Source organism: Vicia villosa, linkage group LG5 (genome assembly GCF_029867415.1).
Source record: "Vicia villosa cultivar HV-30 ecotype Madison, WI linkage group LG5, Vvil1.0, whole genome shotgun sequence".
Classification (NCBI taxonomy): domain Eukaryota; kingdom Viridiplantae; phylum Streptophyta; class Magnoliopsida; order Fabales; family Fabaceae; genus Vicia; species Vicia villosa.
In genome coordinates, this window is record NC_081184.1 from 31,022,030 (window position 1) to 31,034,298 (window position 12,269).

General features: G+C 38.8%; 1 long non-coding RNA gene across 1 annotated transcript; it reads left to right on the plus strand.

The window, feature by feature from the left end:
• The first annotated feature begins 766 nt into the window (after positions 1 to 766).
• Positions 767 to 9,492, plus strand: LOC131606462 (uncharacterized). Its single transcript, XR_009284841.1, has 3 exons — positions 767 to 1,032; positions 1,154 to 1,438; positions 9,332 to 9,492. It is a non-coding gene; the product is annotated as an uncharacterized LOC131606462 (long non-coding RNA).
• Positions 9,493 to 12,269: the final 2,777 nt, after the last annotated feature.

The following is a 12,269-nucleotide window of genomic DNA, read 5'->3' on the forward strand; positions in this document are numbered from 1 at the left end:
TTTAAGGTTGAAAAGGAAAAGAAACTAGCCTAAGCAAACTAGCCTAATATGAAGGGAATTTTTACCTAATGTTATCATGGTTTCTACCTAAGGTTAGGATTAAAGAGGCATGCAAATTAAAGTCGCATTAGAAGCGAAAACGAAGAATGATACAATGGTACAAAGTTATACACAAGCATGAAGTAGCAAGTCAAAAACATAGTACAAAAAAATGGACTAAAGATACTATTATTTTTTATGTTGATTTTTTATGAGAGGAATTGAATTACAAATCAAGTAAAAAGACTAAAAAACAAATAGCCTAAAAACTAATATTTTTTATGTCAAAAAATGCCTAAAATTCTAACAGATTTGATAGTTTTTATTGTTTTAGAACTTAGAAATTAGTAGGAAAAATCAAGTGAAACTATTAAATCTAAAAAGACAAATGCTAAGTCAGAGGGGGTGTTAAAGTGAGATTAAGGGTGCACAGTGAGTAACCAGCGCAGGCCCAGTGCAGTATTGGCCCAAAGGAGTTTTTTTTGTTTCAGATTTTTTTATAGCCAAAAAAGAGCATGGGCCAAGGGGGTGTGAATAGCATAGCAGGCCCAAGGTTTGTTGTGATCAGATTTTTACTTAGCACACCAAAAAAGATGTGTGACGGGCCACTATGGGGGTGCGAACTTAAAATACAGCCCAATATTGATCCAAGAGTTGTCATCTTATTTTTGATAAAAAAAAAAGATTAAATAAAATTAATAAAAATAACAAAGAAGAAGAGGATTAGGGTTAGAAAAGGGGGCGCCGAATCGTGTACCTGAGGACGCTCTCTTCTTCACGAGGTCGCGACGGCGGAATGGGGACGGCGTCGGAGTTTTGCCTCTCTGATAAAGACTTCTGATTCAGCAAAAGCTTACTCACTTCGTTCTTCTCTCCGAACTCAGGCTTACGATACAATCTCTTCCGTCTCGATCTCAAACTCGCACCGTGATTCAAGCTTCGCTATCTCCATTCGCACATCTCCTTCGATCTCATCGTTGCTCTTATCCTCTGGTTAGAGACGAGTTTTCTTTCTGTTCGGTTCTTCTCCTCTTTTCGTTTCCAATTCCTGTTGATGATGAATGTTGTTGTTGTAATGATGATGATTATTGATGGTGTGTCGATGTTGTTGCAGGGGGAAGCTGAAGATGATGCTGAGATGAGTTGAAGAGGTTCAAGGTTGCAATGTGAAGAGTGAAGGTATGTGTTGCAGAATGAAGAATTGAAGATGATGGTGATTTGCTGAGAAAGTGAAGAAGGTGAAGGTGATTCGTGGAGTGAGGATGGTGATGAAGATTTGCAGAATCTATGGCGGATTGAAGGTGATGAATCTAGGTGAAGATGAAGGTTGATTGATTATGAAGGTTTTGAAGAATGAAGAAGATGATCATGAGATTGATGGAGTGGTGAAGGGAGAGTGGTTGATGAAGAAGCAGGGTGGTTGAAGGAATTGATTCAGAGAGAGTGAAGTTGAAGGAAAAATGGAGGAGAAATGGCGTGGACCTTTGAAGAATGAAGAAGGTGATCTTATATAGAGGTATCTAAGGTTAGTTCTCCATTGATATTTCTGTTATAATTCAGTTAGTTCTGTTAGAGATCAATAACTGATTCTGTTATGAGGTTGTTAGGGTTGGTTATAGTCAGTTAGATGTTGTTATAGGATTGGTTAGAAGCAGTTAGGGTTATGAGTTTCTGTTATGGAGTTTGTTATTTCTGTTATGACAGTTAGGTTGGTTAGGTGCTAGGAAAAGTTTGTTACTTAAAACTGTTAAGTGTTAGCTATAGAATAAGCTGAGGTTTGAAGTTAGTTACATGACAGGAATTAGTTGAAAGAGTTTGTTAAATGTTATGGAGTGAACTGTTATGTGGCTGTGAGGTTTTGTCATGGTTGGAACTAGTTTCTCATGGTTTATGCAAGGGCTGAATGTGTTTGGTATGAACTGTAAATGGTTTGAATTGAAGTAGGGCTGCTGTTAGTATAGATATTGTATTGCTGTTATGATGAATTGATTTTGATATTTTGAACGTGTAATGTAGGTGTGTGAACTGTTGGGTCATTGGATTTTTGTAGGTTCGCATCTGAAGCAGAATTACGGGAGCGAGGTCGGCATATGATGCAATGTGGAGATATGGAAGCTTGAAGATCAGCAATTGCCACTTAATTAATTCTAGAAGTTTGGTCTTTTTATAGTGAATCTTGTAAAGAATGGATATAGGAAATGATGTAATGAATTTTGAGTTTTGAACACTTGAAGAATGAATGGTATTTGGATGAATTTTGGTGAAACATATTTGGTTGTAAATCGTAATGAACACTTTGTAATAAACCAAATGGATTTTTCTTGTGTGTATGAAGTATAATTGTAATGGCCCTTTTTTCTTCTAGATGTAACAGGATCTGATTGGTATTGTAATCCTTTTATGATTTGTAAAGAGTGAGAATATTCTTTCTTGAGTCACAAATGCCATTTGTATTAATCTTGAATGAAGACCTTAGAATCAAACTTGTATATTTTTCATAGTTCCAAAACAATTAGATCCAAATTGAGCGCTCCTGATTAAATTTATAATAATTAGTACTTGAAGAAACCTTAATATGCATAAGGCCTTAACTTGATATGTCACAAGATAAACAAGCTCATCATCGCCCTTATTGCACAAACCATGAGTTATTTCTTGTATCTCAATCAGCATTAGGAACCCCTTGAATTGGTGCACGATACAGTCAGAGAATATCACAATATATCTTGTTCAAATAATAACCACAAGTATGTGAGTATTTACAAAGAGCCACAAATGAATCTTTACATCCATGATCCTTGCTCTCATTTCCAGGTTATTGATAAATGCATGATTTTATTTATGACCTGATGGGATGATAATACAAATGAAATGGGGAAACATAAGCCAATTAGAAATGGAATTAGATGGGCAAATTTTGAGGTGCAACAGCTGCCCCTATTTAATCATCTTAAACCTGAGGGTGAGATTGGCGCTAGCCTTTCGAACATTCAAGGTAGAAGAAGATTAAATATCAAGGGAACCTGAAAATTTGCCTGACGAGAGATGTGATCCACTGGGAAGAAATGGTGTCAAATCCACTGGGGAAGATTGTATCAACTCTGAATTGAACAAATTAACTCTGGGTTAGAAATGAAATAGAACTCAACTTTGGGTTGAAGAAGAATAGTGGGTCGACTCTGGGTCGAGGAATAAAGGGGAGGTCAACTCGGGGTCGAATAAGAGGTAAACATCAACTCTGGGTTGAGAACGGAAAGAGAAATCAGTATTAGTGGGACGAGATATAGGCATCAACTCTGGGTTGAGAAAGAAAGTAAGAATATCAACTTTGGGTTGAAAACAAGAGGTAGACATCAACTCTGGGTTGAGAGAAGGTAAATCAACTCTGGGTTGAAAAAGATGAACAATTAGGAATATCCGTCAACTCTGGGTTGAGTGGGTAAAGACAAAAGATGACCGTCAACCCTGGGTTGAATGGGAAAAGGGAAAAGATAACTTTCAACTCTGGGTTGAGTGAGAAAAGAGAAGATAACCGTCAACTCTGGGTTGAATAAAAAGGTAACCGTCAACTCTGGGTTGAGTGGGAAAGGGAAATCAATAAGAAGTATCCGTCAACTCTGGGTGAGAGGGAAAACTGAAATCAATTTTGGATTGAATAAAGGATAACCGTCAACTCTGGGTTGAGTGGGAAAGAGAAGAGATAACCGTCAACTCTGGGTTGAGTGGTAAGGAGAAAAGATAACCGTCAACTCTGGATTGAGTGGGGAAAAGAAAATCAATTCTGGATTGAATAAAAGGTGTCCGTCAACTCTGGGTGAGAGGGAGAAGAAAAATGATGACCGTCAACTCTGGGTTGAGTGGAAAAATATAATTAACTCGGGGTTAAAAGATGAAAGGAAAATCAACTCTAGGTTGAACACTAAAACATCAACTCTGGGTTGAAAAAGGGATAACCGTCAACTCTGGGTTGAGTGGGAAGAGATAATTAACTCGGGGTTAAAAGATGGAGGGAAAGTCAACTCTGGGTTGAACTCAAAAACATCAACTCTGGGTTGAAGAAAAATGACCATGATTGGCTTTGGGAGATGACACCACAACGGTAACTCTGAGTGATCTAGTGGAATATCGATTGATTGCTTGTAGGGATCTCACCTGATGAGTAACTTGGCTTATGCTTCATATGCAAATGTTTGATTTATTTGTGCATTTTTGAAGAGGCAATGCTATGGATTCTATATGCAATGTATTGATTGATTTGATCAGGGTTTCTGCTTTGGATGTGGAATAGGTGGAGCTCTGACACTCTGCTTGAGAATCAAGGTGGGGTGGATACCCCTGGTTTGTTGATGATCGGATCATGTGGGTGAAATGATAATGAGAATGCAATGATATGCATGATGATTGTATGATTATGAATGCAATGATTGTCTCCAAGATACCAGGACTGGATGGAGGATGCCCTTGCGGAAAGGTTGTTGCTTGAAGGATAAAACTTGTGAAGGTGAGGTGTTTGACTTGACTCCTTGACACTTGTCTCAATATCTGACACTTGCTTGGAGATGAAGAAATGAATTGCTACTAGCTTGCCCCAGCTTGTAAGATCTCTTGAGATAGAAATTTGATATGCTTGAATCATGGAGATGTGCAATGGTCTGCCCCAGTGTAGATCATGGGATGAATGCCCCAGATTGAAAGGAACTCTTTCACTTAATGGATTCTTCAGAGATTTGCTTTGCGGATGACCAACCTCTACCTTTGTAAGATTACTCGATGGAATTTCGATGTTGAACTTTCCTTGGTATCAAGTACTTGCTTTCATGTTAGAAACAATTCTGTTTTGAAAGAGATAATGAGAATGCAATGCACATGTTAATCTCAAAGAAAAAGTTTTATTTGTCACAATGTTGTACTGATACTAACACAAGTGACACAGCAACATTAGGAGTCAGTTTGACATGATTTTACAATTTGTATGCTTTCGGAACGAACCCTGCTTCAATTAGGACTTTTGAGGGTTGTAACGTGGCCGGGTTCACGGTTTAAGAAACAAAGGATAAAGGCTCAAGTTCTACTTAACCCACCCCTTCTTCGTGATGTTCTCCAGTCCTACGTTCAGCTAGTTCGACACGAGCATTCGCCTTTCAGGAAGGATTGCGATGGATGAGGATCCTTTATAGCTTTGATGGAGGTGGCAGTCACCCTTTGGTTCTTTTGTTGATGGTCACAACAACTTGTCCCGTGGAGGATTTTTTTCTTGCTTTGTCTTTTGCTTTCCCTAACTTTTGCCTGGACAGAAAGTTTCTTTTGACTTTGATTTTTGTTGTCCAGCGGGATATGCCCCAATTTTGCCTAAGTCATTTGCTTCAAAGCTTTTCTTTTTGACTTAGCGGGCTATTGCTTCTTCTTTTTTTCATAGCTTTCTTTTTATTCTTTTTGTCTCGTTCGGGAACAAGTTGTATGGCCTTTGTGATTGACTTGATGAAAAGGTTGTGACTGCCTTCTTCTTAGTGAATGGGAGACATCCATTGTGGATTGTGCTCTTCTTCTTTTGTTGTGAGAGACGGAATATGATTGATCCTCTGATGGAATACCTGAAAGTTGAGCGCTCGATCGCACTAACTGAAGACTACCCTGCCCCTGGTTAATATTGAGGGTTTTGTATTTTTTGAAAAGAAACTACTACTCCTTAGGCTCAAAGGGGTTGACGAAGGTTTCACTCCCTTATAACTCCAGTGTTTAGGAATTGAAACAATGCCTGTACATCGTCAGCAGGATCTTTGTTCCAAAAGCATACAATTAGTAGTTCATGTGTTTTTGATTTTCATCATTCTCCTTTTTTAGTTGCTTAAGACAAATGAGTGAAGTATCAATGAACGTAATGACAAAGATGAAATGATTTGAGAAAAACATGTATATTGCATTATTTTTATTTATTCGAACAGAATGAGTTTCTTACATTGAGAAGTACTTGATAACAACAAAAGTAATACAATTGAAAATACTTGAGAAGTCTAAACAATGGCAAGATTGGCCTTATTCTGATGCAAATGAGATGTTCTCTGACAAACACAAAGTCTTTACGGTCCACTGGTGGAAGGTGCCCCCTTTAGGGGGCATGGGGTCTTCTGATGGTAGCTTGATCTTATTTGTAATTCCCCATGATTCTTTGTTGGTGAGCTCTTGTCAGATATTGGCGTCGAGGAATCGTCTTGTCTGATCTGATGGAGAGGAAGATGGTAAAAGTCTTGGTAACCATGGACGCACATGCATGAATGCAAAAAATGATAATGAAGATGCAAGTGTATCATAAATCAGGATCAAGGATCAAGTCCTCTTGGATAACAGCTTCTCATGGTCAATAAGATATGGTCGAACCCTCCAGATTCAGAGGTTCGACGTTGCTTTATGGATAAACAGCTTGTGCATAAGTCAAAGATGGTCGAACCCTCCAGATTCAGAGGTTCGACGTTGATTCTGATAGATAACCTTTGCATAAGTCAAATAAGGTCGAACCTTCCAGATTCAGAGGTTCGATGTTGATTCTGATAGATAACTGATGTAGAACTTCTGTATAAGTCAAATGTCCCAGGATCAAAGGTTCGACGTCTTTTATTGAATAGCAGAAATCCGGGTATGATGGAGGTCAAGTTTCCTGTCCCACCCCAATCTCACGGGTATGTAGTCTAGACACGGACAAGTGGTCCCTAATGGTCACTAGGGTCTACAGTTCCCATGGGGTACAAAGTGTTTGAGGCAGCAAGGGTGCCAGACACAGTGTTCCATGAAAGAACCTCGCCCAGTTGTGGTACCCCATGTTGAACTCGATCGTAGCAAGGGCCACGGGAGTCAACATGAGCATCCACGCTAATCCTATGTGTCACTGGCCTGGGTAGTGGGCCTTTTACCTCACACAAACCCCCCACCTGCAAAACAGAACAGAAGACCCCAGGGAACACAAAATATAATCCATATGCATGATGTGCAAACAGAAATAAACATGATATGCAGGCAAAGAATAAGCATGCAAACATATATACAAGGTATAGACATAAAACAAGTAAACACCCAGTAAATAAACAAACAAACGCAGGCTAGGATCGACTCGCTAAGAATGGACCCGCAATAGGTCTAGCAACATCCCCAGCAGAGTCGCCAGCTGTCGCACGCTCGCGAATAATGAACAGAGTCGCCACCAATATATTTATCCCAAAGAAGGAAAGGAATATCAGAAAACCTGGAATAAAGAAAGGATAAGAAAAGGTCTTGCGACCAGAGATCGGGTAAGAAGTCGGTTACGCAAGGGGAAGGTATTAGCACCCCTCACGTCTGTGGTACTCCACAGGATCCACTTATGTTTGTTCTATTCTAAGGGTGTATAAATCTAAAGCTTAATTACCAAGGGAACGCATGCAAAAGAAATAAAAGAAACACGGGGAAAATAAGGTTTTTAAATAGTTGTGCTCGCTTAGGCCCCGCGACCTAATGCCTACGTATCCTTTTCAGGAATCAGAGCGCCGTAGTTCGGCTCTTTAGTTTTTGTTTGTTTTTGTGTTTTTTAGTGGACGAAGTTACATTCGCACTCCGCTGCTCGGCCTCTGGAGTCTTAAGCTGGGAATGGAGCGGAAATAACGTGTCCGATTAAAGAATGCCTCGGAGGCGAGATGAAGAAGAGATTTTGAACGTTTCGAGTGGAACCCTAAAGCAAGGGAAACTCGAGTTGCTCTTTGGTTTGTGTTTTTTAGAAGTTGGGAACTTACGCCTGAATGGAACCCTAAAGCAAGGGAGATCCAAGCACTCGAACGTTCCCTAAAGCAAGGGACGTTCAAGCTTCCGTTCCCTTTTTAAGAATTTTCATTTTGATTATTAGTGTTTTAAGTATTTTCTTTGTATTTTTTAAAGGGGATTTTATTCAAGTATTTGTTAGATGTTTTAAGGTTGAAAAGGAAAAGAAACTAGCCTAAGCAAACTAGCCTAATATGAAGGGAATTTTTACCTAATGTTATCATGGTTTCTACCTAAGGTTAGGATTAAAGAGGCATGCAAATTAAAGTCGCATTAGAAGCGAAAACGAAGAATGATACAATGGTACAAAGTTATACACAAGCATGAAGTAGCAAGTCAAAAACATAGTACAAAAAAATGGACTAAAGATACTATTATTTTTTATGTTGATTTTTTATGAGAGGAATTGAATTACAAATCAAGTAAAAAGACTAAAAAACAAATAGCCTAAAAACTAATATTTTTTATGTCAAAAAATGCCTAAAATTCTAACAGATTTGATAGTTTTTATTGTTTTAGAACTTAGAAATTAGTAGGAAAAATCAAGTGAAACTATTAAATCTAAAAAGACAAATGCTAAGTCAGAGGGGGTGTTAAAGTGAGATTAAGGGTGCACAGTGAGTAACCAGCGCAGGCCCAGTGCAGTATTGGCCCAAAGGAGTTTTTTTTGTTTCAGATTTTTTTATAGCCAAAAAAGAGCATGGGCCAAGGGGGTGTGAATAGCATAGCAGGCCCAAGGTTTGTTGTGATCAGATTTTTACTTAGCACACCAAAAAAGATGTGTGACGGGCCACTATGGGGGTGCGAACTTAAAATAAGGCCCAGTATTGATCCAAGAGTTGTCATCTTATTTTTGATAAAAAAAAAGATTAAATAAAATTAATAAAAATAACAAAGAAGAAGAGGATTAGGGTTAGAAAAGGGGGCGCCGAATCGTGTACCTGAGGACGCTCTCTTCTTCACGAGGTCGCGACGGCGGAATGGGGACGGCGTCGGAGTTTTGCCTCTCTGATAAAGACTTCTGATTCAGCAAAAGCTTACTCACTTCGTTCTTCTCTCCGAACTCAGGCTTACGATACAATCTCTTCCGTCTCGATCTCAAACTCGCACCGTGATTCAAGCTTCGCTATCTCCATTCGCACATCTCCTTCGATCTCATCGTTGCTCTTATCCTCTGGTTAGAGACGAGTTTTCTTTCTGTTCGGTTCTTCTCCTCTTTTCGTTTCCAATTCCTGTTGATGATGAATGTTGTTGTTGTAATGATGATGATTATTGATGGTGTGTCGATGTTGTTGCAGGGGGAAGCTGAAGATGATGCTGAGATGAGTTGAAGAGGTTCAAGGTTGCAATGTGAAGAGTGAAGGTATGTGTTGCAGAATGAAGAATTGAAGATGATGGTGATTTGCTGAGAAAGTGAAGAAGGTGAAGGTGATTCGTGGAGTGAGGATGGTGATGAAGATTTGCAGAATCTATGGCGGATTGAAGGTGATGAATCTAGGTGAAGATGAAGGTTGATTGATTATGAAGGTTTTGAAGAATGAAGAAGATGATCATGAGATTGATGGAGTGGTGAAGGGAGAGTGGTTGATGAAGAAGCAGGGTGGTTGAAGGAATTGATTCAGAGAGAGTGAAGGTGAAGGAAAAATGGAGGAGAAATGGCGTGGACCTTTGAAGAATGAAGAAGGTGATCTTATATAGAGGTATCTAAGGTTAGTTCTCCATTGATATTTCTGTTATAATTCAGTTAGTTCTGTTAGAGATCAATAACTGATTCTGTTATGAGGTTGTTAGGGTTGGTTATAGTCAGTTAGATGTTGTTATAGGATTGGTTAGAAGCAGTTAGGGTTATGAGTTTCTGTTATGGAGTTTGTTATTTCTGTTATGACAGTTAGGTTGGTTAGGTGCTAGGAAAAGTTTGTTACTTAAAACTGTTAAGTGTTAGCTATAGAATAAGCTGAGGTTTGAAGTTAGTTACATGACAGGAATTAGTTGAAAGAGTTTGTTAAATGTTATGGAGTGAACTGTTATGTGGCTGTGAGGTTTTTTCATGGTTGGAACTAGTTTCTCATGGTTTATGCAAGGGCTGAATGTGTTTGGTATGAACTGTAAATGGTTTGAATTGAAGTAGGGCTGCTGTTAGTATAGATATTGTATTGCTGTTATGATGAATTGATTTTGATATTTTGAACGTGTAATGTAGGTGTGTGAACTGTTGGGTCATTGGATTTTTGTAGGTTCGCATCTGAAGCAGAATTACGGGAGCGAGGTCGGCATATGATGCAATGTGGAGATATGGAAGCTTGAAGATCAGCAATTGCCACTTAATTAATTCTAGAAGTTTGGTCTTTTTATAGTGAATCTTGTAAAGAATGGATATAGGAAATGATGTAATGAATTTTGAGTTTTGAACACTTGAAGAATGAATGGTATTTGGATGAATTTTGGTGAAACATATTTGGTTGTAAATCGTAATGAACACTTTGTAATAAACCAAATGGATTTTTCTTGTGTGTATGAAGTATAATTGTAATGGCCCTTTTTTCTTCTAGATGTAACAGGATCTGATTGGTATTGTAATCCTTTTATGATTTGTAAAGAGTGAGAATATTCTTTCTTGAGTCACAAATGCCATTTGTATTAATCTTGAATGAAGACCTTAGAATCAAACTTGTATATTTTTCATAGTTCCAAAACAATTAGATCCAAATTGAGCGCTTCTGATTAAATTTATAATAATTAGTACTTGAAGAAACCTTAATATGCATAAGGCCTTAACTTGATATGTCACAAGATAAACAAGCTCATCATCGCCCTTATTGCACAAACCATGAGTTATTTCTTGTATCTCAATCAGCATTAGGAACCCCTTGAATTGGTGCACGATACAGTCAGAGAATATCACAATATATCTTGTTCAAATAATAACCACAAGTATGTGAGTATTTACAAAGAGCCACAAATGAATCTTTACATCCATGATCCTTGCTCTCATTTCCAGGTTATTGATAAATGCATGATTTTATTTATGACCTGATGGGATGATAATACAAATGAAATGGGGAAACATAAGCCAATTAGAAATGGAATTAGATGGGCAAATTTTGAGGTGCAACAGCATGCATGAGATTCCAGGGATAATTCAGTCCAGATAGGAATACTATGGTTCCTAACATTCGACTCAACTGCAATCATCCTACTGACGTTCCAGATAGATCTTAGTTCTTACTCGCCCGAACGCCCAACGCCAAGCGTAGTTCTATGGCTTCACTCGGGGTCAGACGAACAACAACTAACAAGAACTTAGGTTACTGCATTTCATACTTCTACATCATTTCATATTCCATCTAGCGTAGTTCTAGAAATTAAATATAAAATGATAAGAACAGAAATAAACATCCTCTTCTATCGACTGGGTATTCAAGCCTCGCCCAATCGTAAGTTACCACACTCGTACATTCCACCAACATCTACTAGGTAACTACTCTCGCTTAGGGTACTTCGAGTTGGATCAGGATCTAATACTTCATTCATCCAATTACTGTCCGTACCAGCGCAATCAGAAAGGTCTAACTCTTCTGTCCGCATTTCCATAGGTGATTCTGTCCTATCAGCTCATCAGTCGCACTCAACACCAGCAGCATCATCAGTACTGAATCCTACAAATTCTCAGCTCAACACCTTCGGAGAATCCCACTTACAAGGCTCCTACTCATTCCTATTTGGATTTCCCTTGCTATTACTAAGACTTAGAGAAATATTCACTTCGTTCAGTCAAAATCCTGGGGGTTCTAGCTGCCTCAAACCACAACTTGACTGTTTGGGTATCACTACTTCGTGTTGAACGCTCTCCTTAAACTCGACGACTCCAATACTCTCCACTTACGTCGTCCAAATAATCCATTACTCATCCCACTCCAACTACTTGGGTTCACTTACAGGTTTACGAGTCCTCGTGGCGGCTCTGCCGTAATCCTACTGTCTCACACTCAGTCGATGAGTTGATCAAGTTCAACAACTGAATGAGATATCAGTAAAATTAGGCTGGCAGCGCACACTTGAGAGGAGGAAAGGATTTGCTAGTGATGTCTCATGGCTCGGCCGAGAATCAACCAGGCTCTGATACCAACTGTAACACCCCATACATAATTGACTAGTATATTATGCACGTGACGTTAAAAATTGGTATTTGAGTACATACAAAAGCCAAGATACAAGATGATCCATATAAATACAACATGAAATAATATTGATAATTACAAAACATGTGTCTTCAATGGATCTGCACAGCGGAAAATAAGATCTGACGAGGTCTCTGAGCCATCACCACTTCCAAGTCTTCAGTCCAAACCTGCTACTGACCAGAAGCTACTAAACCGCACCTGAAAAAAATATAAGTTGATTGGGATGAGATTACTAAATCTCAGTGAGTCCTCCTATCCTATGGGTCC